At 37.5% G+C, this 27,527-nt stretch overlaps 1 long non-coding RNA gene across 1 annotated transcript in view; it reads right to left on the bottom strand.

The window, feature by feature from the left end:
• LOC125752672 (uncharacterized) overlaps positions 1 to 19,701 on the bottom strand; it is a 34,497-nt gene extending 14,796 nt beyond the window's left edge. Inside the window, exon 1 of the long non-coding RNA XR_007402748.1 lies at positions 16,968 to 19,701. This is a non-coding gene — a long non-coding RNA (uncharacterized LOC125752672). The remainder of the gene's footprint in view (positions 1 to 16,967) is intronic.
• Positions 19,702 to 27,527: the final 7,826 nt, after the last annotated feature.

Here is a 27,527-nt window from a genome sequence, read left to right as displayed (position 1 = left end):
TGTGGTACAAGGAGCCATTCTCCTTATAACAAATTCATCATTCTAGGTGGTAAGATACACAGCCCAACATAGTCAAGCATAACACCATAATTAGGTAACTTGAAACTGACCTATATCTAGTGCCATAATTTTGTTAGGTTCTTTTAGGATGGTCCCTAGTTCAACGTAAATTTTAAAATATGGAGGAGATAAGCACACACACACAATTTGTGGGAAATGTAAACCAACAAATGGTAAATTGGCTATGAGTTGTGTTTGGATCTTGTCCAAAGACCCAAAGGTGAACAAGCACACACACACACAAGCTTGACCTACATAATTTAAGACTAAGTTTGAGGGTTGCCTGGTGAGATTGTGAACTCCCAGTCCTTGGAAATGTTCAAGCAGAAACTAAATAACCCTCTGTAAGAAATATTATGGGAAAGAGTCTCATTTCCAGTCACCCTCTATGACTCAGTGGCTTAGCTGGTTTGATTGGTTTAACTATCCATGCAACTAATAAATTGAATAATGCTTATGTAAATTTAATTGAAAAATATTTCAAGATTCTTTCTCTCAGACCATGTCTATTATTATTTCCATAATCTAAGTACAGGTTCTGCTTAAATATTCCAAAAAACAATAGTTTAAAAATTTTATATCCAACATTTAAAAATATGTAGGATGAAAAAAAAAATATATGTAGGATGTAATCATTCTCATCCATTTCTAGTTGAAATATAATAAAGGGAAATTAAGAGCCTTAAAAAATAGGGCTGCCTGGATGGCTCAGTAGGTTTTGGCTCAGGTCATGACCTCAGGGTCATGGTATGGAACCACAGGTCAGGATTCATGCTCAGTGTGGGGTTTAAATTTCTCCCTCTCTCACACTCTCTGCCACTCCCTCTGCTTGAGCATGTGTTCTGTCTCTCTCTCTCTCAAATTAATTAATTAATTAATTAGTTATTTAATTAATTAAACCTTTTTTAAAAAAGAGCCTAACTTAAAAAATAATCATCCCTATAGCTCAGTAGTTCCAGTAATTCTTCTTATAGAAATTTATCCTATGAATCACTAAATTCTACCCCTGAAACCAATGCTACACTATATGTTAACAAAGTTGAATTTAAATATATAGGAAAAGAGAAAAAAAAAGAGGGAAACTGAAGGAGTAAGGAGAAGCTGAGGAAGATGATACTTTGCTTCCCATATGAACCCTCAGCTATCTCTTTGCACTTTGTGTGGCTCTTGTCCATTCAGGAAAAACTTTGATTTTTTTTTTTCTTTTGTTCATAGTTGTTGATAATTATAAGTTGAACTCTTAGCTTTTTATTCCCTGGTGCGTGACCCTGAGCAAGTCACATAATCTCTTTAGCCTCAGTTTCCTCATCAATAAGTGAGCATAATGCTAGAAGCTAGGAGCCAGAGTCAACTCAATGAGATAAGGCATATAAGGAAACACAATAGCAACCAGGCCAGTAATATGGTAACCTCGCAATAAATGTTCATTATCATAAAAAAAAATAGAAATTTATCCTACAAATGGTCAAAGGCATATACAAAGATTTATATATAAAGATACTTAATTAGAAGTTTTGTATAGTAGTCAAAACTTTAAAATAACCTTAATATCCAGTTTATTCATATTCACATAATATTCTGTAATCCATTAAAAATCATATTTTATGAAACTCTATTACTTAAAAGCAATGTTTGTGACATATTAAATTTTAAAAGCAATTTTAAAATTAACATAAACTGATATCAATTTTGTTTCAGGGGTTTTTTGTTTTATATAAATATATATAATAATATTTCTTTTTTGCTTTATATATATGTGTGTGTGTAGGCCATAAGAAATGTATCGAAATATTAATGGTATTAGCTATCTCTGGGTAATAGAATTATGCACAATTTTTACTTTCTTCCTCATGTTTTCTAGAAAGTTCCCATTTTTATATAATAAACAAGTAATACTCTGTAGTCAGGAAATCATAAATGATATTTTACTTTTTTTTAAAGATCTTATTTATTTATCATGATAGAGAGAGGCAGAGACACAGGCAGAGGGAGAAGCAGGCTCCATACAGGGATCCTGATATAAGACTTGATCGGAGACCCCAGGATGACGCCCTGGGCCGAAGGCAGGCGCTTAAACCGCTGATCCACCCTGGCTGCCCCAGATATTTTCCTTTTAAAGCTCTTCACAGCATCACTTGCCATCAGGGAAATACAAATCAAAACCACAATGAGATACCACCTCACACCAGTGAGAATGGGGAAAATTAACAAGGCAGGAAACAACAAATGTTGGAGAAGATGTGGAGAAAGGGGAACCCTCTTGCACTGTCTGTGGGAATGTGAACTGCTGCAGCCACTCTGGAAAACTGTGTGGAGGTTCCTCAAAGAGTTAAAAATAGACCTGCTCTACGACCCAGCAATTGCACTGCTGGGGATTTACCCCAAAGATACAGATGCAGTGAAACGCCGGGACACCTGCACCCCGATGTTTATAGCAGCAATGGCCACGATAGCCAAACTGTGGAAGGAGCCTCGGTGTCCATCAAAAGATGAATGGATAAAGAAGATGTGTTCTATGTATACAATGGAATATTACTAAGCCATTAGAAATGACAAATACCCACTATTTGCTTCGACATGGATGGAACTGGAGGGTATTATGCTGAGTGAAGTAAGGCAATGGGAGAAGGACAAACATTATATGGTTTCATTCATTTAGGGAATATAAAAAATAGTGAAAGGGAATAAAGGGGAAAGGAGAAAAAATGAGTGGGAAATACCAGAAAGGGAGACAGAACATGAGAGACTCCTAACTCTGGGAAACGAACTAGGGGTGGTGGACGAGGAGGTGGGCGGGGGGTGGGGATGACTGGGTGACGGGCACTGGGGGGGGCACTTGATGGGATGAGCACTGGGTGTTATTCTGTATGTTGGCTAATTGAACAACAATAAAAAATAAATTTATAAAAAATAAATAAAAAAATAAATCCCTTCAACTAAGCCCTTCTGAATCCCATAGACATCATTCAATTCAACAAACATATTTTGAGGATAAAGTTGAGCTAAATTTTTGAAAGTGTTCTTTTGCCATCTTGATCATTACCATCAAAATAAGGTACAACTGATGGAGATTTTTAAAAGTTTTTATTTATATACTTTGATAAACTACTTAAATGTAATTATTGCTGATGGCAGAGTTGCTCTGTGTAATTTCTATACACTATTTAAAGATTCATACTATACAACATAAAAGATACTTGAGGTCTTAATTGCCACTGTATACTAAATACTCAATATTTCCTAAGGAAAGAATAAAGAGTGGGAGGAAGAAGTAAATGTAGTATTTTTATTAAGATGGGTATAATCCATCTTACACTATTTCTATGAAAACATAGATTTGACTTCTATCATGTCAGCTTATGTCATATTTTTCCAGAATATATTCAATAGAACAAGACACAAACTGAGAAGTGGTTTTCCAAAGCCTCAGAGTGAAGCAGTGACAGGAGAAGTTCATAGATATGATCTAAAACTATACCTTGGCTCTGTGCTAGATGTGGAAATGGAGGCATTTCGTGACATCTTGACTTTTCCCAGAACCATTTTGAAAGAAGGCAAGTACAGGAGCAAAAATGTAGCTGAATCCTTAGTTCTGAGATCTCATGTTGGCTGGCCCATTCCACTCTACAACCTGGCTTCGCATTTTCCTCCCGCTGTGTTACTTATTTCTACATGCCAGTTGGCCTGAAGCTGTTGATGATTGGTTACACAAGACTGGCATTGTGTTCTGGAGAAACGAAATACCAAATTACATAGATTTAGCAAATACATGTGGAACGCAAAAGAAAAGTAGGACAGAATTTGGTATAGGCAGCCCTTTGTTAAATAAACTCAACCAACTTGGTTTCAGGTGATTATGTACAGAGTTGAAAGGTTTGGGAAGCCTCAGTAAACTCAGAAACTTTGTTGAAAAAAATTAAGTAGATGTTTTCTAAATAACAATAGAATGTCCATAAAAGTACCATAACATTTCTGAAGAAATGTCCTATATTGAGTCTTACCACTGGGGCCCAAGCTAAAAACCATCAGCCAAACTCAATGGAAATAAAAGGCTGACAGATGGTTTGGGGAAAATATACACCAGCAGTCAACATATTCTCTCTCAGTATGGTTTACCTAAGTGATCTGAATATTTTCTTTAAGAGGCAAGAAGCAAGTTAGTATGGTATTCCTTTTTATAAGAAGAAGGGATGGTTTCTATCAGAGCTGATAGTAGTTAATGGGATGAATGAAGATAGCATAGAAAACACGAAAAGCTGGCCTTCTGAATGCACCATTAAAAGTGAAAAGCCTCACTGCTATATGCAATTGGTTTTGAAATTCTCATGACTGGAAGTCAGAAATGTTAGAAGTTAATATACCGTTCAGGGATAAAGTGCACTTCTGATGTTCAGAGAGGATGTTTTCAAGGTGAAACCGAAGCCTATAAACAAACAAAAAAGCTACATCAGCTGTATTAGAAATCTTATCCATATAAATTCTTCATTGCTTGAAATGTCAGACTGAAAGCAAAGCCACATGTTGCTTGCTTCATTGCCTGTTGTGGCAGCTTTTAAATCCCTGCCTTCCTAGGAAGTGACCTCATAAGAAAATCTTATAACACTGTCATGTGGGGAAATCCTCATAACATTTGGGTTAATGCGCTTACACTGTAGGAGAGGTCTCCAAGAACATTTAATAATCAGAAAGTCCTAAGGGGACTCAATGTTAGCCAGGTCACAGAAGGATTTCTCTCAGTGCACATCTGGGACACTCTGTGGCATATTCTGTAGCAGGCCACGTGGCTTAATAGTTAAAATATAGGGCTGAAAGTTACGAGAGTTTGGGGATCATATAGCAACTGAGCTATTGACCGACGAGCTGACCCTAGACAAGTCATGACCTTGTGGTTCTTCAGTCAGCTTAGCTGTAAAATTGGGCACAAAGGCTGGACTTTACCAAAACCAGATGTTGTTCTCCAATTCTTTCTTCAACTAATATCTTTTTCTAGTGTGGCTGTCAAGTCTCAATTTTTTTCATATATAGAAAGGCAACGGCATACTATAGCCTACGCTCTCAATAAGATCCAGTCCACACCTTAGTGCTCTCCTACCTGGCCAAGTTGATGTCTGTCAAAGTTGGAGCAGGCTATACACACTCAGGACTTATAGTCCAAAGTAAGTTATAATTAGAATCATTTCTATGTATCCCTAAGAAAGTCTCTAGAAAGGATGTAAATCACAGAAAATCCACAAATCACAGCATATAGATACACATTGTCCCTTTGAAGCTTACCACTATTCTAAGTTGTGGATCCATCACCAAGACAGGTGATAAATACCAGCTTCATCCTCTTAAATACAACAGAACCTCTTTTAAGTGGCTTGAATCCAATTCCCTTGATTAACCAATGTCCTCCATTTCCTCTGTAAAACATGCTGATCAATGCCAATTTCTGGTTTCAGAACACTCTGGTATGCCTATTCCCTTCTCCTATCCCAAATACTGTTGGGTTACCATGAGCCCACTGAGTTTGTACCCAAACCCTTTGTGCTAGTTGCAGTTATACTACCTAAATTTAGGAATTATTGTTGAAATTAATAAGGAGTGTAAAAAGAAAATTATTGTTTCTATTAAAAACTGGGGTGACTGTTTTGGAATAGCTGAATACAGATGAGCTACTTTTTTAGCATAGTTATAAAATTAGATAAAACTCCATAGGGATTCTGCGTTCAGGTTGCTCTGTAAGTATCTTTAAGTTCTCACCCCATTTTAAAGAAAGAAATACTACATGGTGGTACTTTCTAGAATAAAGACAGTCAAGATTCCAACCAGCCAACTGACAATTAAAGAAAAGGCCTTGGGGTGCCTGAGTGGCTCTTTTGGTTAAGCATCTGACTCTTGATTTCGGCTCAGGTCATGATCTCAGAGTCCTTAGATCAAACCTTGAGTTGGGCTCTGCACTCAGCAGAAAGACTGCTTGAGGCTTGAGATTCTCTCTCTCCATCTCCCTTTGCCCCTCCCCCAGTTAATGTGTACACATGTGCTCTCTTCCTCTTTCTCAATTAAATAAATAAATCTTTAGGAAAAGAAAAAAGAAAAGGCCTTGGATCTATATCAAAAGACTGGCAAATATATATGTATACCTTTTAAGTTCAAATAATATTTATATATGGCAGGTATTTATATGCATAAATATGTATATGGAGATAGATACACATTCCAAATGTCAAATAACTTGACTATATTGGTTAATCAATAAATGATCAATCCTAATCTAATCAGGTAATTTCTGAAATATTTTATTGTTCCTTGATTCCTATTCTCCAAACTGGTTAGAGGACAGTTCTGTTTTCTGACTTCCTTTCCTTTCAAGGGTCACAAACTGCTAATGGCTCATGCTGATCTCAACTGGGCTATGAAGTGAGGGCTTCAGGCAACAGAAGCACACTCCTCTTCCCTGGAGCCAGATGGCAGGGAGACTTTCCATGGGGCCCTAAGCCAGACAGAAGGCAGCCCTGCCACAGGGTGAAGCTTCATTTAATACAGCAACTCCCCTTTGCTCAACACTCACACTGCCCTGGCAAGTTAAGCCAAAGCCCAATCACACCAGGTTTCTGCTGCAGGGAAAGAAGTCACAGCACATTCCAACTGGACCAAACACCCATAATCTCCCCTTCATTGACTCAAAGCAATCAAGGGCCAACTGTAACATTCATAACTAGATGGTTGAGTTTCCTGTCCCTGGCAATTGGAACCATGTATTTCACTAGAAAATGCAGTTGACTCCAAAACCCAAGACTTATCCATCTTTACACTTACCCAGAAATATAAATAAACAAAAGAATCATGTATTTTACTAATCTCTTTGAAAACTATTGACTCTTAGCTGCTGGTGGGTAAATGCTCATTTTTTGTCAACAGTGGCAGAAAAGAAAAGGATGGGCAATATTTTTGTTGCTACAAAACTCAGACTGAAGCATTTTTAGAAAGAAATGGATTGCCTCCTGATTTTGGTGGTTCTGTTGGAACTTCTAAGGCAGTTAGACATGAGAAGTTAACAGTCACTCCCCACAGATGACCCAAGATGAAGGAATATTGTGGATAGCAACAAAAAAACAAGGCACTTACGAGCCAAAACACCATTCACAGGCTCTTGCCACTGCCCTAGAAACATATAGAAGAAGTAACTGTAGGACTGCTCCCATCCAATGCTATTATGCCAGCTTCTGAGTGACATTAAAATATAGCACAAAATTTGGAACTAAAGGAAAAAACACATATTTGAAAAACATTGACATTTACAGGTAGTTACATTTTTAGTTACTCTCTGAGCATTTGATCATGTGCCAGCTGGGAAAATCTAGACCCAGAGAACCAAAGTTACTGTAATAGAAGCCACAATGATATTATCACTAAGAATGGCAGCAACATGGGGTGGCCGGGATAATCATACCTGAGAAACTCAGCAATCTCCTGGAAAATGCTTCATTTGTTTTTCTTTAGACATAGTCATTGACTCTTTCTGGCTGTCTGAGGTGCAACTCTAGCCCAGGTATTTCTTGTGATGCAAGACTGTTTAACCAGAACCTGGAGCATTCGCCCAGCAGACATTTTTTCACAGTAGGAAGCAATTAAAATGGGCTTCAGTCATATTCTTTACAGAGAAGAATTTGGTTTGATAAATTTTGCTATGCTCTATATGAAATGAAGTACACCTCTTAAATTATCTGGGAGTCTGATCTATTACAAATATGAGGAGGTTAAACTCTTTTGGCCCACAGTCTTTGAAAAAAAGTAATAGTAACTCCCCAAAACTGGGGATGTAGGAAATGCAGGAAATGTAAATTTCCTACATAAATTGTATAGAGAGTTTGAGACCACTGGGTCTCAGTTCAGTCTCAGCAAAAATAGTTCCCCTGTTCCGCTGTCCACCAGGCTGAGATTCTGAACACACACAGGTGTCTAATTCTAACATGGGCTGCCATTACAGTAGGTCAGTCAATATGCCTTAACAAGTCACCTTATGCCAGGAGAACCAATTCTATGTGGATGTCATTTGTGCATTTGAAAACCCTAGGGATTGCTGGATAATAATGCATCATTACCCACTGCATATACTAGCGTATATAGTTGGGACTTTTGATAAGCTTCTCAGCCTTGGTTTTCTCTATATAACTAAAGAGCTTCGTCTGTTAGAGAGTCTCAAACTTTAGAGTGAATAAAAATCACTCTATGCATTCTTCTCTATGCATGCAGACACAGTAGGTCTAGAATGAAACCAGGTCTCACGTGCTTAAAAAAAAATCCTCTAGGTGATTCTGACCCTGATGGGCTGTAAACCACACCTGTTGACACAGAAACCAAGGTTCCTAGGCACACCTGGGTTCTAAGTAGCCAACATACTAGTCAGTCTCTAGCAAATGGAGAACTAAGCTCAGGAAATATCTTTTTGCACCAGAGTAAACTGAGGTAAGGACAAATTTTCTTGAAAATCCTTATTATCAGTGGTATCAATATGATTATGGCATTTACTGAGCAGCTTAAACACCTTTATACATGCAGACTATGAAGGTCACATGGCACTACCCTTCAAATCTAGGGAAAAATAAGATACTTAGTGTCAATTAAAGAGCCAAATTTCATTAAGACAATTATGGTACAGGGGATCCCTGAGTGGCGCAGCAGTTTGGTGCCTGCCTTTGGCCCAGGGCGCGATCCTGGAGACCCGGGATCGAATCCCACGTCGGGCTCCCGGTGCATGGAGCCTGCTTCTCCCTCTGCCTGTGTCTCTGCCTCTCTCTCTCTCACTGTGTGCCTATCATAAATAAATAAAAATTTTAAAAAAAAGACAATTATGGTACATACTTCACTCTCTATGTCTTATAAAATCCTTTGCATAGAAAAAGATTATGGACCAACCTACCACAGCATTACCTACTTCCAGTTACTGCATTCTCTGCTATATTAAGTTGCCCTGGTTAAAGTTCTACTCTTGATTGCCTAGTGCTATATCCAGCAACAAATTATGTCTTATAGGACATTCAGACTGATATGAGCTCAGAAGGCACCTGTATGAAGCTTTTCAAAAGAACAGTAATAAGTTTTACTAGATGTGACAAACCTTATAAAAGTTAAATAATGTCACACTTTATAAGCATTTCATTTAATACATCTGAACACATGGAGGGCATTGAGGATGATATTTAATTTTTTCCATATGTGGATTTAATACCACACAAAAGTTTCAGTCCCAGATTGCTAATTTTCCACCATGTGGTAGCCATTTAGTTGAATTTTTTAAAACACTTACCAAATTACAGAGTAGAGTTTCAGAGGCAACAGCTCTGAGTAGGTTTAGGGTGCATGGTGTCCCTCTGGCTTAGTCCTGGGTCTCATGAAGAAGCAGTAAATCTTGACAGTATTTTTATGACAGCACTCACTGGTTTTTATAGGAATGAAATGTGAGTTTGCAAAACCACATGCTAATGTGCTTCTAAAAATAGATTTGATTACTGTGACTCCTTCGATTCTGACCATTTTTAACCACCTACAGAAATACAAGCCAGCATCTAAATTCAGCCCTTTTAGAACATCCATGGATTACAAGGGTTTCAAAGAAATCCTTACCAGCAATTTTAAAAAGTGAGCTGAATCCAGAGTCTTAATTGCTCATTCTTGAAAAGTGACCTCAGATATGTCATTTAATCTTTTCTGTGCTTGAGTGTATTTATATCCTTAATCAGTATGGTAACATCTGCCTTCATTTTCATGCCATAGGAAAGAGTTAGACAGTGAAGTTAGAGGAAAAATACCTCCCAATACCAACCAAGGCTTATCTTCTGTAACCACAAACAGGGAACTTGGATCTTCTAGAGTAGGAAAGGCCAAGAGTCCACTCATTTTTGTCTTATTCTAAAACAGTTTTGAGTAACTAAATCAACTTCATGAAGAAATTCTTAGAGACAAAACCCCATGGCAGGGTGTGGGGGTCAGTAAGTGAAGACACAAATCATTCGCTACCAGCGACACCATCTAATGTGATAAATGCACATGAAGGTACTGTGAAAACATTAAAGCTCCAGCCAAATGTTAGTAATTATTATCAATCCAGTGAGGCTGACCAGAAACCTGGAACCACTAGTAGAGTCTCCATCTGGATTCTGTGGTCAGAAACAAAGATACGGCACTATACACCTATTTGATGATTCATGTCTATCTGGTCCAGAAGAAAAACTACCCTTTCAAAATCATCAACTCCTGGGGAAACATATTTTATCTCCCAGAACCAATTATAGTTAATTCTCCTGAGTTCAAATGGTTTGGGACCAAATCTATTTCACACATAACTGAATACTCTGGACAACTTACCCAGGAAAACTCAAAATATATACATGGAACTCTCTACGGAGCCTTGTAACACAGGCGTGGGCAACAGGCATAGCAATCCAATTTCAGGCTTGCGAAATTAGTGGGAACAGCCATAAGAGCAGGATAAGGGGTTGGGAGGGGGGTTGTCCAGTGAGAAAGACTGCCTGCCAGGATTCTGGAATGATCTCTGCCATCCCTCTTCCGAAGAGTATGTAATGGAATCAAAAGTCATATACCCTTCTATTCAAGCAAAGAAAATGTAACATCTTCATTTCTATAACTAATTGAGTCTTTCAAAACCTCCATCATACCAGGTTACCAAACTCCTCAGTATTTCTAAAATATCAATAAAGAATGCAGTCAAAATCTCATTTGCTCTTAGTAATATCATTTGTGTTTTCAAAATATAGCAAATTTATTAATTACATTTTTCCCTGCAAGTGCTAATAATAAAAGACTGTATAGGAAAAATAAAAAATTATCCTCAAGAGCAGATTTGGGGGCTTAATTATCTAGATGATGTCTTCAAATATGTACCTCATTATGATACAGTCACTTGAATTTATGGATACTCTTGGTGTAAGGCAAATTAGTCATTTGTCTTTTGTAAATGTAGATAAACATCATTTTGACCATAGCTCTTAACTAAAATTTCAAGTAAAAGGCCTTTTAAATCCGGTTTAATCCCACCACAAATTACCCTCCTAACATGCCTAGTGCTCATGTCTTTATATCTTATACTATTCTGCACTGAAAGAAACCAAGGCTCCTTAAAGAAATGGCTGATTTCAGGGCTAGAGTGGAGTGGATACAAGATGAGCCTGGGACATCTTGTTATGCTGAAAAGTAAGAAAGTGCTTTTTTAAAAAATGATGGGATCATCACAAGGACACAGAAGGCAGCTGGAAGAGGCTCCAGTGGGCCTAATCTGGGAACATTTAAACACTAAAATAATTAAGGACAGTAATGAATTATAGACCATTGAAAATACAGAGTTAGTAAGTCCAAACAAATAATTAAAAAAAATAAATCAGTGGGGAGGAAAGAGGGCTCTTGCTTATACTAGAACACTGAGTGTTGATTGGTAAATGTGGAGGAAGTGGTAAATGTAGAAAATCATAATTTTGCGGCCATAATATTAAGCTTTAGCTAAGGCATGAGTCACCGGTAGATGCCAAATCTCTGGGCAATTTTTCATGAGCACTAGAATATTTTCATGGTCTCCCCAGATAGCTTATTAGTTGCAAATGATGTGTGTGTGGAGGGTCAGTATAGGAATAAATTGTAGAATGCCTTGACCAGATTATCAAAATTAATATCAGTATCAAGGGGCAGATGGATATCATGTGTCTCTAGAAGAGAACACACATCACTTCTGCCCTGGAATTCATAACCTGAATGGAACCATGAGGAGCCATCAGATAAATCCAAAATAAGGAACATTCTCTTTTTTAAAAAGGGACCGTATTCTTCAAAACATCAATGTCATAAAAGGCAAAAACAGGCTGTGGAATGTTCCTTCCAGGTTAGAGACTAAAGAGACATGACAATCTGTTCTTAAACTGGATCATGTACTGCAGGGGAAAAGGGCAATAAAAAACATTATGGGGTCAACTGAAAACATTGGAATATGGATAATAAATTAGATAAAATTATTTTTTAAGATTTTTTCTATTTATTCATGAGACACAGAGAGAGAGAGAGAGGCAGAGACATAGGCAGAGGGAGAAGCAGGCTCTCTGCAGGGAGCCTAATGTGGGACTTGGACCCAGAACCCCGGGATCACGCCCTAAGCCAGAACAGATGCTCAACCACTGAGCCACCCAGGTTTCTCTAGATAAAATTATTGTAACAATATTAAATAGAAAAGTTGATAAATGGACAGTATTCAAAAGAATATCTTTATTATTTAGAAATGCACACTGAAGATTTTAGAGCCATGATAAATGCCATTTACTCTCAAACTATATCATACAAAAAAGAAAAATTCATTAAAAGGTACATATACACACAGAAAGGGGGAAAAGAGAGAAAGCAAATGAGAAAGCAAATGGAATAAGATGTTAACAGCAGGTTAATCTGGATAAAGGGTATACTGCTGCCCAATGTACTAATCTTATTTTTTTAAGGCTTTATTCATTTATTCATGAGAGACACAGAGAGAGAGAGAGACAGAGACACAGGCAGAGGGAGAAGCAGGCTCCATGCAAGGAGCCCGATGTGGGACTCGATCCAGGGTCTCCAGGATCACGCCTTGGGCTGAAAGCGCGCTAAACCGCTGAGCCACCCGGGCTGCCCTTCTATTCTTATTCTTGTCACATTTCCTTAAGTTTGAAACTTTTCAGATTGAAAGTTTTAAAATCCCTCTCCTTACTTTACATGAATTGTACACTTCGGTGGCTTTATCATGACCTATGCTTTCAGGAAAAAAAAAATCAGACTGCTCCATGGATAAATAAGATAAACTTAAGATGCTTTTAGATAATCTTTAACAAGAAACAAAAATAATAATAAAGTTAAGGGAAATTATTTGAAAAACAAACCACAGATTTAGATCTAAAAGTGTAAGGCTTAGTTTGATCAAGAAAAAAAGTTAACACATAATGGCAAAAGAGTTAAAACCTAAGATAAAGGTGAAAAATGTAAAACTCATAGACTGTGTAAATGCATAAATAGTTCTTGGACTAAGCTTGCATTTCTCTGCCATGTGGATTAGAACATAAAAGTACTATATTCCTGCTTAAATGATCAAGGTCCCTTTGGAAATCTGTGACAAAACCCCGTGAGACTTTTCCAGATAAAAGTCAGCATTCACCCATTGTCATTTTCACAACCAGAATCATCCTCCTAGAACTGGGGAGGTGTCTCTGCAAGCAACAACTCTCTAACCCTATAACTTCACCCTCGAGAGCTTTCTTGGCACCTTATCGCCCATGAATTATCATCAACCCAGCACACTCTAATCATCCATTTAAGATGCAAAAATCTACTTTACTATAGCGTGAAGATTGTAGAGGTAGAAGCTCTCCGCAGGCAGGTAAACTGCAGATACACAGAATCCTTATCTGATGACGTAACTTTTAACTTGATTCACTCTAATACTCAACCTACAAGGGCCCTTCTGGGAATGGAAGGTGCCTTTTGAATAGAAGTAATCCTACAGCACCTTTCATGATTCTGTAGGTTTTTGGGTTCAACTGGGTGGTTTTTTTCATTCCATGTAATAGCAGTGAGGACTACCATCATCTGGGTATCAGGGGTGGAATATCCAAAATGGCTCATTCATATGGATGACACTGGTACTGGCTATCAGCTCTCAGCTCATCTGGGGCATCCACCAGAGCATTTTGATTCTCCTCTTCATGGCCTCTCCATACAGCTTGGGCTTGTAATATGACAACCGGTTTCCAAGAGTGAGAGTTTCAAGAGCAAGCATTCTGTGGGTCAAAGCAGTCACAAGGCCAGATTGGATTCAAGTGGAATGTGAAACACATTCTGACTTTTGATGTCAAGAACAGCAAACACATTCCAAGAAAGGAGGACTGTTGGGGACCATCTCAGGAGATTAGCCATCATTCTGTACAACCAATACCCGGCAAGCCTCTGACATCCATTTCCTGGTATGCTCTGACCTTTCTTGCTGGATTCACAGTGGGATCAGGTTCAGTCCAAACTCCAAATCACCTGATCCTCTACCTCATTTTTCTGGCGATCCTGGCATTCTGCATCCAAAAGCCCTACAGAGTAGTCATGGTCTACTTACTTTTAAATAGGTGTTTTAAAATAACTCTTTCCTGGGTGCCTGATTGGCTCAGTCGGTAGAGCATGTGACTCTTGATCTTGGGGTCATGAGTTCAAGCTCCACATTGGGCATAGAGTTTACTTAGCAGATAAATAAATAAATCTCTCTAAAAACTGTTCTTTGAATTGATCGCCCTTGTACAGTTTAGCTGTCCAAGTGCCAGTCTTATTCTTCCCCATGGTCTTCTCATCAGCCAGTCATTATAAATTAGTATGTCAAAAACTCACATTTATATGGCACAATATCACATCTATAACATGATTTGTGCCTTCAGTGAAACAGTTGTACTTCAAAGGCAGACATCATTAGTAAATGGTGGAATTTCATTACACAACTAAAACCCCTTTTTGCCAGTAAATAATAAAACACTCACTAGCAGTACTTCAGAGCTGGTCTTAACCTCTTATAAAATACAAATGATAAGGCAGAAAAGGAGGAAAATATGTTTCTAATCTGTGTTAAATCAAGACTATACTTTCAGGGATCATTTCTATAGGGTGTTAAATCTATTCCCACTGTGAGTGAATCACTTTTCTTTAGATTTACAAGAGTTTTCCTATAAATGCATGACACTGCCTTTGAATAATTGCTGCCTAATAAATAGCTCTAAATTTCTCCATTCTTTATCAGTGAGAGACAAAATTCTCAGCAAAGAGATCCATTTGTAGATGGTAGCCATTCTCAGCATGAATGTGTGAGGACACAGCCAGCCCTGTGCCAAGGTCATAACTGAATTAGTGTGGCAGGGACCCTACAGGCCAGCCTACAGACGGTGCTGCAAGGAAAAATGAAACCCTCCTATGAAGCACTCTTTCCAGGGAAGGGGATAATCCCCCAATATAGCCATGCCAGTCACGAGGAGTGCTCAGAGGCTCAGAGAAAAACTTGATATCTATGACTTTAAGCAACATCTGCTCGTGACCACCAGACACAATAAACTGTAAAAGATGATTTCAAAATTCAAGACTTAAGAAGGTGATAGCAACTACAAGAGGGATTTTTCTTCTATAGAGACCAAATGTAAAAAGAGTTACAGACAATAGAGAAATTAGAAATCATATTGCTTAAAGTCAAAAGACACCAGTAAAAGTATGATGAACATAGTATTATAATAATGGTCAACAACACAAATGGACATTGGCTATGTTGTCATGCATTCTGTCTTGTTGAATTTTCATATATCCACTCTCCTTCAAATAAGACTGGCTTTGTGTACTAATTTTATTTTATTTTTACTTTTTTAAAGATTTTTATTTATTCATGAGAGGCAGAGACACAGGCAGAGGGAGAAGCAGGCTCCATGCAGGGAGCCCGGTACAGGACTCGATCCTGGGTCTCCAGGATCACGCCCTGGGCCGAAGGCAGGTGCTAAACCACTGAGCCACCCAGGGATCCCCTATTTTTAAAGCATTTTCACATTTCCTCATGCCACTCTGAGAGGGGATCAGGGCAGGAATTATTATTCTTAGAATCAGCTTCTAAAATGAGTTGCTGTTGGAACTGTCCCTTAAAGAGCCACATCTAAGCAATTCAGCAAGGAAGTGAATAATACACTTATTGAATTTGTTTTTTCACTATGCTTTATTATACACTCAGAATATAAAACAAAACAATACTAAAAAAACAGGGAAAAAAGGCATTTTGGAACAAATTAAAACATATTTGCTTCATGTGAACACTAAAAATTAAACCCCCTCCCATGTTCAAAGAAAAATTTTCCATTTAAGAATAGGGTTGACCCTTGAACAACACAGGGGTTAGGGGTCCTGACCCTTGCACAGCCAAATATCTGAGTATAACTCTTGACTCCTCAAACACTTAATTATTTGGATCAGAAGCTTACTAAAAACATAAACAGTCAATTAACATTTTATATGTTATACATATTATGTACTGTATTCTTCTGATAAACTAGAAAAAAAGAAAATATTATTAAGAAAATCCTAAGGAAGAGAAAATACCTCTAAAGTATTATACTGTATTTATTGAAAGAGAAATCTGCATATAAGCACAGTTCAAATCCATGTTGTTCAAGAGTCAATTGTAGTATCTTTTTAAGTAAATGTTATAATAAATTGAACAGTACAAGATGTCATCATTACCATTTAATTACTTTTGTGAGATAAAATGTCCTAACTAGACATCAAGAAATAATTCATTGTTGAGAGAAGCAAGAAACAGACTCAACTAGAGAGAACTGATGGTTACCAGAGGGCAGGGGGTGGGAGGATGGGTGAAATAGGTGATGGCGATATTAAGGAGTGACTTGTCCTGATGGGCACCAAGTGATGTATAGAGCTGCTGAGTCACTAAACCGTACAACTGAAATTAATATAACACTGTATGTTAACTATACTGGAATTAACATTTTTAAAAATAATTTATTGCCCACTTCTCAGTGATAAGCAAACAATTACATTTGGTGATAAGATTAAGTGAGATGACTTAATCATTTATTAAAAATGCTAGCGTCACAATCTGAATAATGTATTTAGAGGGGGATAATGCACTTTTAATTTCTAAATTAATCTTTACAAAGAATTCAGAGCCCCCTGTGGTGGGCAACTTGGATTTATGCTAATGATCTGAAGGACAGCTGCCACCAGCCCAATGAAGATAAGCAGAGAGAAGAAAAGCGGTCCAACATTATCAGTATAATGCATCTACAGGGTGCCAAAATTGATTGATTTTGCTTGAATCAAGGCAACCTGAATATACCAGCAGGACCCAAAATTGCTTTAAATTATGGTCTCACCGAAATGATCCAGGTTTGCCAGCAAAGTAGAAATGAATTCATCAGGGTTTTGTTGCAGCAGCCACACAGTGTGAAAACAGAGCCAACCTTCTCCCGTTAGCCTGCAAAATTTCATGGGCTTAACTTTTGTGTTTCCAAACTCAACTTCTATACCCTGCATATAGGCATTTTACATTTTAGTTGTCACTCCCTATTCCCTAAAAGCAGGGAAGCAACTTTGTGAGTAGTAAAACTATGAGAATAAACTGGAAAAAACATTTTGGATAAAATGCTGGTAACATTTAAAGCAAATTGCTCTGGTATGAATTCACCCCTGTACTAGTGCCATCTCATAGAACACAGAGTAGATGGTCGGTGAAGTTGATGGGATATTGATTCTAGCAGGAAAATAAAAGGCTATAAAACAAAAGATGATTAACATGAAATCGTTGAGTGAAGCAGAGTCTTAATAGACTGGGAGTTGTTAAATAAAACAGAGAGTGGGTAAAAGAACCAAGCTCTCAGATCGCTTATAATGAAATTCCTTTTCATTACATATTAAAATTCTCCTGTGTGTTTTTACTTTCCTATATATTATCAATTCATATTCACCCACTGAAAAACACCTGAAATTAACATGTGGGCAAAAGTAACCAAATCTGGGACACATCATCAATCAGAGGGGAGGCAATTCAGAAAGTAAAGGCATTTAGGACCTTAGAAACCTATAAATACTGTCAGAAAATAAAGTTTTACTTTATTTCTTTCATTTCACAAAGCCCCACTAACGTTTTGCTACTATATCATGTACAACTTTTTTTTTAGAAACATTGCTGCAATGCAGTTTTACGAGTTGATTTGTTGTTTAAAATATGCAGTGTTCAATGAACAGATATATTTCTAAAGTATTCTTCAAGTTTTTCAGTCAAAGTCACTCTACCAAGGAAACACACTGCGCATGTCTTTCCCTCACAGGATACACACACCACCACCACCACCACCAATTCCAAAAATATTATTACCAGAGAAGTTTCCTTTGTTTGGAAAATCATGCGTCACTGAAGCATTAATGGTTTCCTTTCATTAAAAAAAAGAAAGAAAGAAAGAAAAAAAAAGAAGCAGCTTTTCTGAATGAAAGTCCAAAGGATAAGGAGAATAAGAGTTGCCTATATCTGGTCAGCTACTGGGGATCAGTGGGAAAAAGAGCAACCTTAGCTCTCCATGTGCCAACTTTCACAAGCAGAAACATTGAATCTAGATTGAGCAAATTCATGTTCCTGCTTACAGGAGAACTTTTTTCTGGAAGACCTCAGGGGCCTTCCAGTACATTCACATAAAAAGTGAAAACATGAAAATGTTAAAACAAGATTTGCATTTAGGATTTTGCAGAGCTTGGTAGAGCTTCAACAGAATTATTGATAAAGATTAACAGAAGCCTTGTAAAAGCTTCTAACCATTTCCATACTCCACAAAATATCAAAGACTGCAAACACTGATATTAGCAAGATTTGATGAAAAGTCTAATTTTCCAAGGCAAGTAGATCTAAATAAGCACTCAGTACAAGTTGCCCCAAGGTTTTTCCTTTACCTACATTTCATCTGAGCTTTCCCTTGGCCACTGAAGAAGTGACTTGAAACAACAAACCCAATTCTTTGTACACAAGGCTCTCTGACTTAATTTAGAGCTGCTAGATTTAGCAAATAAAAATATAGGGTGCCTAGATAAATTTGAACTTCAAAATATAAGGAATACTTTTTAGTATAGGTATATCCCATGCAATTTTTGGTACATACTTATAATTTCAAAGATTATTTGTTGTTTACCTGATACTCAAATATAATGGAGTAAATATTTTATCTGGCAAACTTATTCTGTACTCTCTTAAAATTGTATTTTATTGTATGCATTGTATTGTAAAACATACACCATCATTAAGGGAACTATGACAGCTGTCAGGGAAGAAAAACAGGAAAAGTCCCAATTTGTGAATGAGAAAATGTACATGAAAGTCATTTATAACTTTATAAAGTGTAACACTGATAGCTCTGAATGGATCGTGGCAGGGAAGAGGAAAGGATTAGAATCATTGAAGAGTATTTTCCCTCAGATTGAAACCACGACACTGTACAAATATTGTGTAGTACTTTGTGCTACAAGTACTTTGTGTAGTACAGTGGTTTCAAGCGCAATCTCTGGAGTGAAAGTGGCCTAAGTGTGAACCTTAGCTCTGCCACTTTCTAGCTGCTTTATCTTAGACCAGACACTTAACCTCCCTAAGCCTCCTCTTTTTCATATTTAACATGAGAGTGACAATACCCACCTCATAAGGCAAAGGGTAAGCACTAAAAGAAGTGCAGCCTCTTTTTCAAGCACTTAGAACATTACCTGACATGCAGTAAGTCCTTGTTAATAAAAGGTTATTATTATTCTTATCATACCGTGCAAATTGTTTTTTACCATACCCATTAACCAAAGATAAAGCTGCCTGGCAATAATAGTCACAAAAGATCTTCTATACTGGGTTCTCTGTGAATAGTTTGTTCAGTTACAAATGAGAAGAGCTAGCAGTCACTTATAATCTTCAGACTATCTGGCTCTGCATGAACATTGAATATGAAAAAATTCAGGAGCCCAGGAAAAGTCAAGGTCCTCTTCGAGCCATTTAGCCTTTCTTACACTGACTCAGCTGAGAAGACCTTTGGGCTGAATTCCTTTCTCACTCCAATGGACAGAAGCAATGAGTCCATCAGGTTTCCAACTATAGAGCTCTCTCTAAAATTCCATTCTAGAATCTGCTCTGTGTGGTATTTGAGTGTGACATTCCAACAGATTCTAAAATGGTTCCGTGTGGTCTGGTTCTGCTCTTGGAAGTCAACATTCCTCATACCGGATCTACCTGTCTCTTTTTTTTTTTCCCACATAATAATAGAATTGGCCAAAGAGCCCTCCCTACCACAGCTAAGGAGCTGCATGACTGGGGAGAAGTTATCCCGTGGCTCCGAGGCAGTCAGTGTCTGTAGGCCAGCCTCTCTGATCATCTACCCCCAAGGCTAACACGGCATTTTCAGGCTTATTACCTTATTAGAACCAATAGTACAGCTGCTTCCCTGAAGGAAATTATAGGAAAGCCCAATTTATAAAATGTGTTTCCTTTCAAAGTCTGCGGCTTATGGGCAGCAAGGAGTTAGCAGAAGCAAATTATAATGCAATTTTTTTTTTTTTTTTATAATGCAATTTCAAACTCACCTTGAATCTGGAGCTTCTCTTAAGGATTTCTACCTTTCTGGCATGCTTGAGGAAGCGAAGGACTACTTGTAAAAGTCTTTGCTACCTACAGGGACAGCAGATGTCAGCACTGTTAGAATTGATACATGCTGTGGGTGCTTTGCTCCCTGTTGCCTGACACCACTTGGATATCTCACACCTGATCACTTTTAAACCTTTAATAGACACCTAGAATTATACCACTGAATAACAAGTAGATAAGGGCACAGCCTCTTGAATTTTCTTACAGAAAGAGAAAATGAATTCCTAGGACTCAGGATTCTGCTTTTCAAAGGCACTCCCATCTGCCAAGCTAATTAGCAGAGAACACCTCCCTGTGGACCAGATGTACATTCTTTGTTTGTATTACATTCTTAAGATGTTCTTTCAGACAACATGCTTTCTCCTGATACTTAGGTAGAGAAGGCAATAAATAACTAGATGGCAGACAAGTTGCACGCACAGCTAAGTGGTACGTGCCCGGTCATCCTACACATTCCTCTTGAAAATGCTCCCTCCCTACACCTTCCACTAGCCCCACATTCAATAGGGAAACAATGGAGAGAATAATTCTTATCCTCTCAATGATATAGTTAGTCCTGCCTTTACTCAGCAAACCTGCATGTAACATCTGGGGAACCAATCCATCACTCCTTCAAGTACACACAGGAGGTAATAATAAATACATCCAGTTTTTAATTACTATTCTTTAATAAATTTTGATTGTCTTCAAAAATCAAGATAAGGGCTTTCTAATACAAATTATAAAAATAATTTCAGAATGCTGAGAAGGCAGTCAACAAATACTGAGTTCCTAATATTTGCCAGGCACAGTGCTAGACAATAGATGTGAGCTATAAACAAGATGATCAGAATCCCTGCTCACGTAAAGTGTGTGGTCTACCTGTTGGCTTTTCAGATTTTTTAGGCATATGAAAAAAAAATCAAACCACCTGCAGGATCTTTTATTTCCAAGTAATTGAGATTCAGAACTGCTTAATATTTGAGAATATTTTCTAGTTACTTTCTTATAGTTCATGTATTACTCCTTTTAGATCAATATTTAGAATATAAAAGAATACTTCTCCACCAGAGATGTGCAGTGAGCCATTCTAAATGTAACAGAATATCCCTGAAAATAAGCAGAGGCAATATAAGTAACTGTCCTTAACCCCTCTGATCAGAAATACAGGTCTGTATAAAAAAAAAAAGTGATAGATGGTAAAATCTCCAGAAAGAAGGCACACATCTAGGACACTCGTGTTAAAAATATAGACTTGGAAGTACTGTGATGTACTTTATGAGGCCAGCCTCAAAATAGAAATTTTAGGCATGGCACAGATATATAACATAGCTACCAGTTCTCTGGGTTCTACATTTGATGGTATTAAAAGAAAAAATATATATAGCCTTCCAAAGACCATTGGAAAAAGGACATTGTCTGGAAGGTACATGTCTCAGAGCTTCCTCATAGCTGACTCTTCAAAGCAAATTTGTCCATCCAGTTTACCAACTTTTAACACTAGAACTAACTCAGAGCAACAAGCCTTCACCTGAATTTATCAGTAATGAGCACGCCGCATCAGGATATCGAAATGCAGTGATCTGCGTCACCATATTTATCCTAGAAGAGATAATAGGGAGTCTTGGGCCTACGAGATAGACTTTGATTTTTTATTTCACATTAACAACATTCAATCATCTATTTAGAAAATATTTAAACCCTTAGGATGGGCTATGCACTATGCTGGACACTGGGAATGCAGCTCCTAACAAAACAATGTACCCAAGATCCCTGCTCTGCTCTGTGCACCAACAATTATGGTAAGGGCTGGGACAGAGAAGTATGAAAAATTGTACCTTGGTAGAGCCAGTCAATTAGAAAATAGCCCTTCAGCATGGAACCTGACTTAAACATGAACATAGTGGGCAATTGCTAGAATCATCTATTCTTTGCTCACATATTACTGAGAGTCTATCTACCAGGAGGCACATCCTAGAGGGTATGATCTAAGGGGCAGCCTGAAACCAGTTAGCTTATAAATCCTGGGCCTAACCCCAGTGCATGAAGGTGTCTGGCTATATTTCCCAACATTTGGCCTCCATTAGCCACCTCCAGCCACACACATCAGCGCTCATATACCCAACCACCTGCAAATCAGAAAAACATTGTTCTCACTCAGTCCCCCTAAACCATTTTAAAATCTTATACATTTGTCTCCAGCATCAGCCTCGATCAAATTGCTAACTAGGCAACATGGATTGCACTTTCCCATATTTTCCTTTGTCTGCTAGTCTGCCCCAGCTGTGCCCCACTCTGCTGCTCTCAAGCTGGATGCCCAGCCTCAGCACATCTATATTACTTATACGCATCCTTTTCTGTTAACCTCTCTCCCTCATTTCCCTTCCTCCTTTCATTCCCCTAGAAACCTGCCCAAAATAACAGTTAATTTAGACAAAATTAAAGAATTGTGCTTGACTTCTCCAGGTCATATATTTTCATTCATCAAATGCATCTCAGAAAGCAAGCAACCCTTCTCCTGTGTTCCACAGGTATTGCCTGTTTTAGCACACCACAGACAGTAGGAGTTTTCTCTGGAGGCACTTGGGTGCCTCAGTTGGTTAAGCATCCAACTCTTGGTTTTGGCTCAGGTCATAATCTCAGAGTCATGAGATCAAGCCCCGCATTGGGCTCTGTGGTCAGCCAGAGTTGGCTTGAGATTCTCTCTCTGTCTCTCTCCCCCTCTGCCCCTCCCTTCATGCTCTTTCTCTAAAATAAATAAATAAATAAATAAATAAATAAATAAATAAATAAATAAATAAATAAAATCTTTTTTAAAAAAAAAAAGTTTTCTTTGAAGACTAGAAGAGAAAGTAAGTTGGAACAGAGGCAGTCTGGTTAGCAGTTAGGGGGAGCCATTCTAGAAGCAGGAGATTTGGGCCAGAATCTCTCCATTGCTCACGAATTTTGTCTGTTTAATTTCTCTATGCTTAGTTTCTCCTCTGTGAAGTGTGAACCACAAAACTTAACCCAGAAGGTTTTTATAAATATTTAGTGAGTAAGTCAAAGACAAACACCCTGATAACTGAGGGAAGAGCAGCTGGGAGGATGGGCAAAATGAGTGAAAGGGAGTGTAAGACATAGGCTTCCAGTTAGGAAATGAAAAAGTCACAGAAATCAAAGGTAGAATAGGGAACATAGTCACTGATATTGTAATAGCATTGCATAGTGACAGATGGTAGCTATACTCGTGGGGAGCATAGCATAACACGTAGCAGTGTGTTGAACCACTATGTTGTACCCCTGAAACCACCGTAACATTGTGTCAACTAAATACAAATATAAATAAGTAAATATGTAAATAAATGTGAGCAAGTACATATAAGACACTGAAAACAATGCATGGTATGTAGTAATAATACAATAAATGCCAGCTCTTATCTTACTACTGGCAAGATTCACTATATAATTTGTGGCACCCAGTGAAAAATGAAAATGCAGGGCCCTTGGTTCAAAAATGAATTTAAGACATCAACAGCAAAGTTTTAAATCAAGTGCAGGATCCTTCTAAGCATAGAATCCTGTGCAAATGTATAGGTCACACAACTACTAAGTCAGCCCTGACTATCACGCCTAGGGCAAAACCTCATTGCTGACCCTTAGATCTAGGAACTTTTGTAGGTTATCATTTAGAAAAAGCCCTAGAAACCCAAATTTCTTTGCCTTTGGGAGAGGGGATACTGGCAAGAAAAATAACTAGCACTTCCAAAATACAAATAAAGTAGCCTAGTGCTAAAAAAAAAAAAGAAAGAAAAAGAAGAAAGAAAAGAAGAAAAAGAGAAAGAAGAAAGAAAGAAAGAAAGAAAGAAAGAAAGAAAGAAAGAAAGAAAGAAAGAAAGAAAAGAAAAGAAAATTAAAAATCCCAAAGTAGGTTTTGCAAATGGCAATCACTTGAACAAGTTTGGGATGAAAGATCTGGGACAAAAATAATTTCTTCCAGTATTTTATGAAAACTGTTGTTCAGTGGTAAAATACTACCATAAATCTATGTTGGTCATTCACTGCAAACTCTTACAAACAAAAGCTTTTGCTAAATAAAAGGAACACTAGAACAACAAAGTATGTAATAAGAAGTTTGAATTTCTTCTGAGAGTTTAAAAAACTGCAGCTCTTTAAATTCATTTCTTTCTAAAGCCATATCCTTTACTGTTTAATTTTGTGGTTTAAATTGCCTGTCAAACCATAAGAAAATAGAGCTCAGATCCAGAGCTGAATAAACCAGTTTTACTTTCACATGCAATTATAGTTTTTTAATCTTTTTCTCCAGTTCATTTCCAACATCTTTTTATTTTATCACTTGTAATCAATTTTCTGCAATTTACTATACAAATGTTATTAAATGCCTTCCATTTATTTTAAAGATCTAAATTCTGATGAAATAAGACTGTATGATCAATGTAGATAGCAACCGTTATGCATTCCCAGATCCCTGGCTGTAAATCACGATATGACAGTATTTACCTGGAGGCTGAATCATCCTAACTAGTCCACTTTGTTTACTACCAGATCTCAAAATCATCATAAATCATCTTTCTTTCTTCTTTTTTCTTCCATTTCACATCTCAGGGAAAACATATTCATTTTCCAAACTCATCATTTCCAGCAGTGTTCATTTTCAACCTTAATTTCCTGGCCAAACCTATTCATTCAGATGCCTTTTTTGGAGGTGGTATTTGTGTGAATACACTACATTAGAGCTAGAAATTTTTTTAGAACTCTTCTCATCTGCTATGTAACCTCTGAGAAAAGGTTAATATATCCTTATATATTCTTTAGTTTCAAATCTCTTCCTATTCCATGAGCTTAAAATCATATCAAGGTAATTTTAGATCATTGGAACTATGGCTCTGTGCCAAGCCCCTCAGCTCTCTCCTATTTTGGTTGACAATGATGATGTTTTATTAATTTTCAGTCTCCAGAAATAAAAGTAGCACACTTAAAAATTTTTAAATATGCCTTTTACAGTTTCCAAAAATTACATTTTGAAAAATTCACTTCTGGAAAAAAATTATTTAACAATACAATTAGTTCAGAAATTTAATTGTCCCTTGGTTTGGGAAAATCCTTTTAGCAAGCTACTTTTATCAAGAGGCTATTTTTATTAATAATAGAAGGAACACACCTTTAACTTCTTGAGTGCTATTCCCTTGGATTTTGGAGAAGTAATAATCAGGAGATGGTTTTAAAATCTTCCACTGCAATGTCCTTCTTTTTCCCACATAATTTCGAACGGTAGTGACAGAGACAGGACTCTCCATTAAGAGAACTGAGCCCTGCCAATATTCATATATAACACCTGTTTCCTCTTCTATGCAGTGGTATCACATTGGCTGTGAGACGATTTGTATTCTTGAATCCCAGGCCACAACTACAGCAAAATGAATGGTGGTCCAGAGTCAGGCAGTAGGGATCTCATGACTTGGAGGAACATTGACCAAGTAAGTAACTAAGGAATGTTGACCCACAAATCTGCTTGCTTTCCCAAATATACAACAGAAGAGAAAAGATAGTTTGGGGATTAGAGTTGTTATATGAGCATCTCCCACCACAACTCAGGACTCACTGTGAAAAGGGCCACATCTTAATCATCCTTAACTCCTAGCCTTTCTAGGCCCAGGCTCCATCCCAGAATGAAAGGTATAACTGATCAAAGCAGCCAAGTTGGAAAATAGCCAAGTTGATCAAAGAAGCTAAGCCACATTGCTTCCCGAGTTACCAGTAGCTATGAAATGGTGGAGCATTAAAAGTTTAGACAGTTGCAGGCATGGAGGTATTTCCTCATCATATATGGGAAGTGCTGGAACATTTTCTGGTGGGGCAACCTTTTTCAGTTCAGCATTGATCTTGATCTTACCCCTCCCATCAACATCCCATTGAACTGCAGCAGACTCTGTTAGACTGCTAAGAGAGACCCAAACAGATAGCCTTGCTCAGGATAATTTCAAGATAGAGCGGTCAACTGTATTTTGTATAATACATTAAGTGAAAGCATCCTCCCTAGAAATATTTGATGAAATATGTCACTTTTTATGCTGAGCCAAAGAACCCAGACACAAGTGAGTACATAGAGCATGATTCCATTCATATGAAATTTGGGAACAAGAAAAGCTAATGTATAGTGATGGAAGTGACTGTGGGGGCTGGATGATGACTGGGAAGGGGAGACATTGGCAAGGGGCAAGAGGGAACTTTCTGGGGTGACATAAATGTTTTATGTCTTGGTTATGTTGCATGCATTTATCAAAACACACCAAACTCTACCCCTAAAATTTATGCCTTTTAGGATACCAGGGTGGTTCAGTCGGTTCAGCATCTAACTCTGATTTGGGCTTAGGTCATGATCTCAGGGTCATGGGATCAAGTCCTATACTGGGCTCTGTGCTCAACATGAAGTCGACTTGAGATTCTCTCTCTCTCTCCCCCTCTTCTACTTGCTCTCGTTCTCCCTTAAATAATAAATGAATCTTTTTTAAAAAGTCTTTCATTTTTTATAATCTATATCTTCACTAATTTGATCAAAAGTAGCTGTCTTTATTTAAATATAAACCTTGAGAGCTTTCAGAAAACCATAAAATCTCTACAATTGGTATCTAATGCGAGGATACACATAGGTGCACAATCGCTCAACATGGCACAAACAGAAGTCATACTATAACACATAATCTAGATGACAAACTGTCTTTGCCAGTCCTGGCTCTGGTTTTCATGAATTCCAAAGACTGAGGAATTCAACTTAATACCATATCCATAATGCAGAGTATATTTATTTCGTTTATTTAGTATATTATTAGGTTGATATATTATAAATTTATGCTTATGTTTCCTGTATTAAAAAGTACCTATAGTTTTCCTTATATATTTTAGGATATAGAGTAAGAACCCTTTAAAATATAGAGTAAGAACTTACGTTATAGATGTCTAGACTAGATGAATTCAACTGACAATGGCAATAATACTCTGACAGCCAGACTGGGTAGATCTGACCAAGCAGTCCTTAAAGACAGATATCTTAAGAGGTCTTGCTTCTAATGGAGGATGATGTGTTTGACTTCTGGGACAAGCCCAACGTATAAACTGCATGAATGGGACCCACATTTTTCTAGGTAGAAAAAGGTTTTGTTTGTGTTTGTCATTTTCTTTTAAATATGTCAATTTAGTTCAAGCTATGGACTGTTCTTCACTGAGAATGGGGCACAAGGAATCTTTCAGATGTAGAAGAGTTCAGTTGAAAATCATTGAGCTAAAGGATCATCCA

This window comes from Canis lupus, chromosome 16 (genome assembly GCF_003254725.2).
Source record: "Canis lupus dingo isolate Sandy chromosome 16, ASM325472v2, whole genome shotgun sequence".
NCBI lineage: Eukaryota > Metazoa > Chordata > Mammalia > Carnivora > Canidae > Canis > Canis lupus.
The sequence above is the reverse complement of the archived record's forward strand: the minus strand, read 5'-3'. Positions and strand labels throughout refer to the sequence as shown.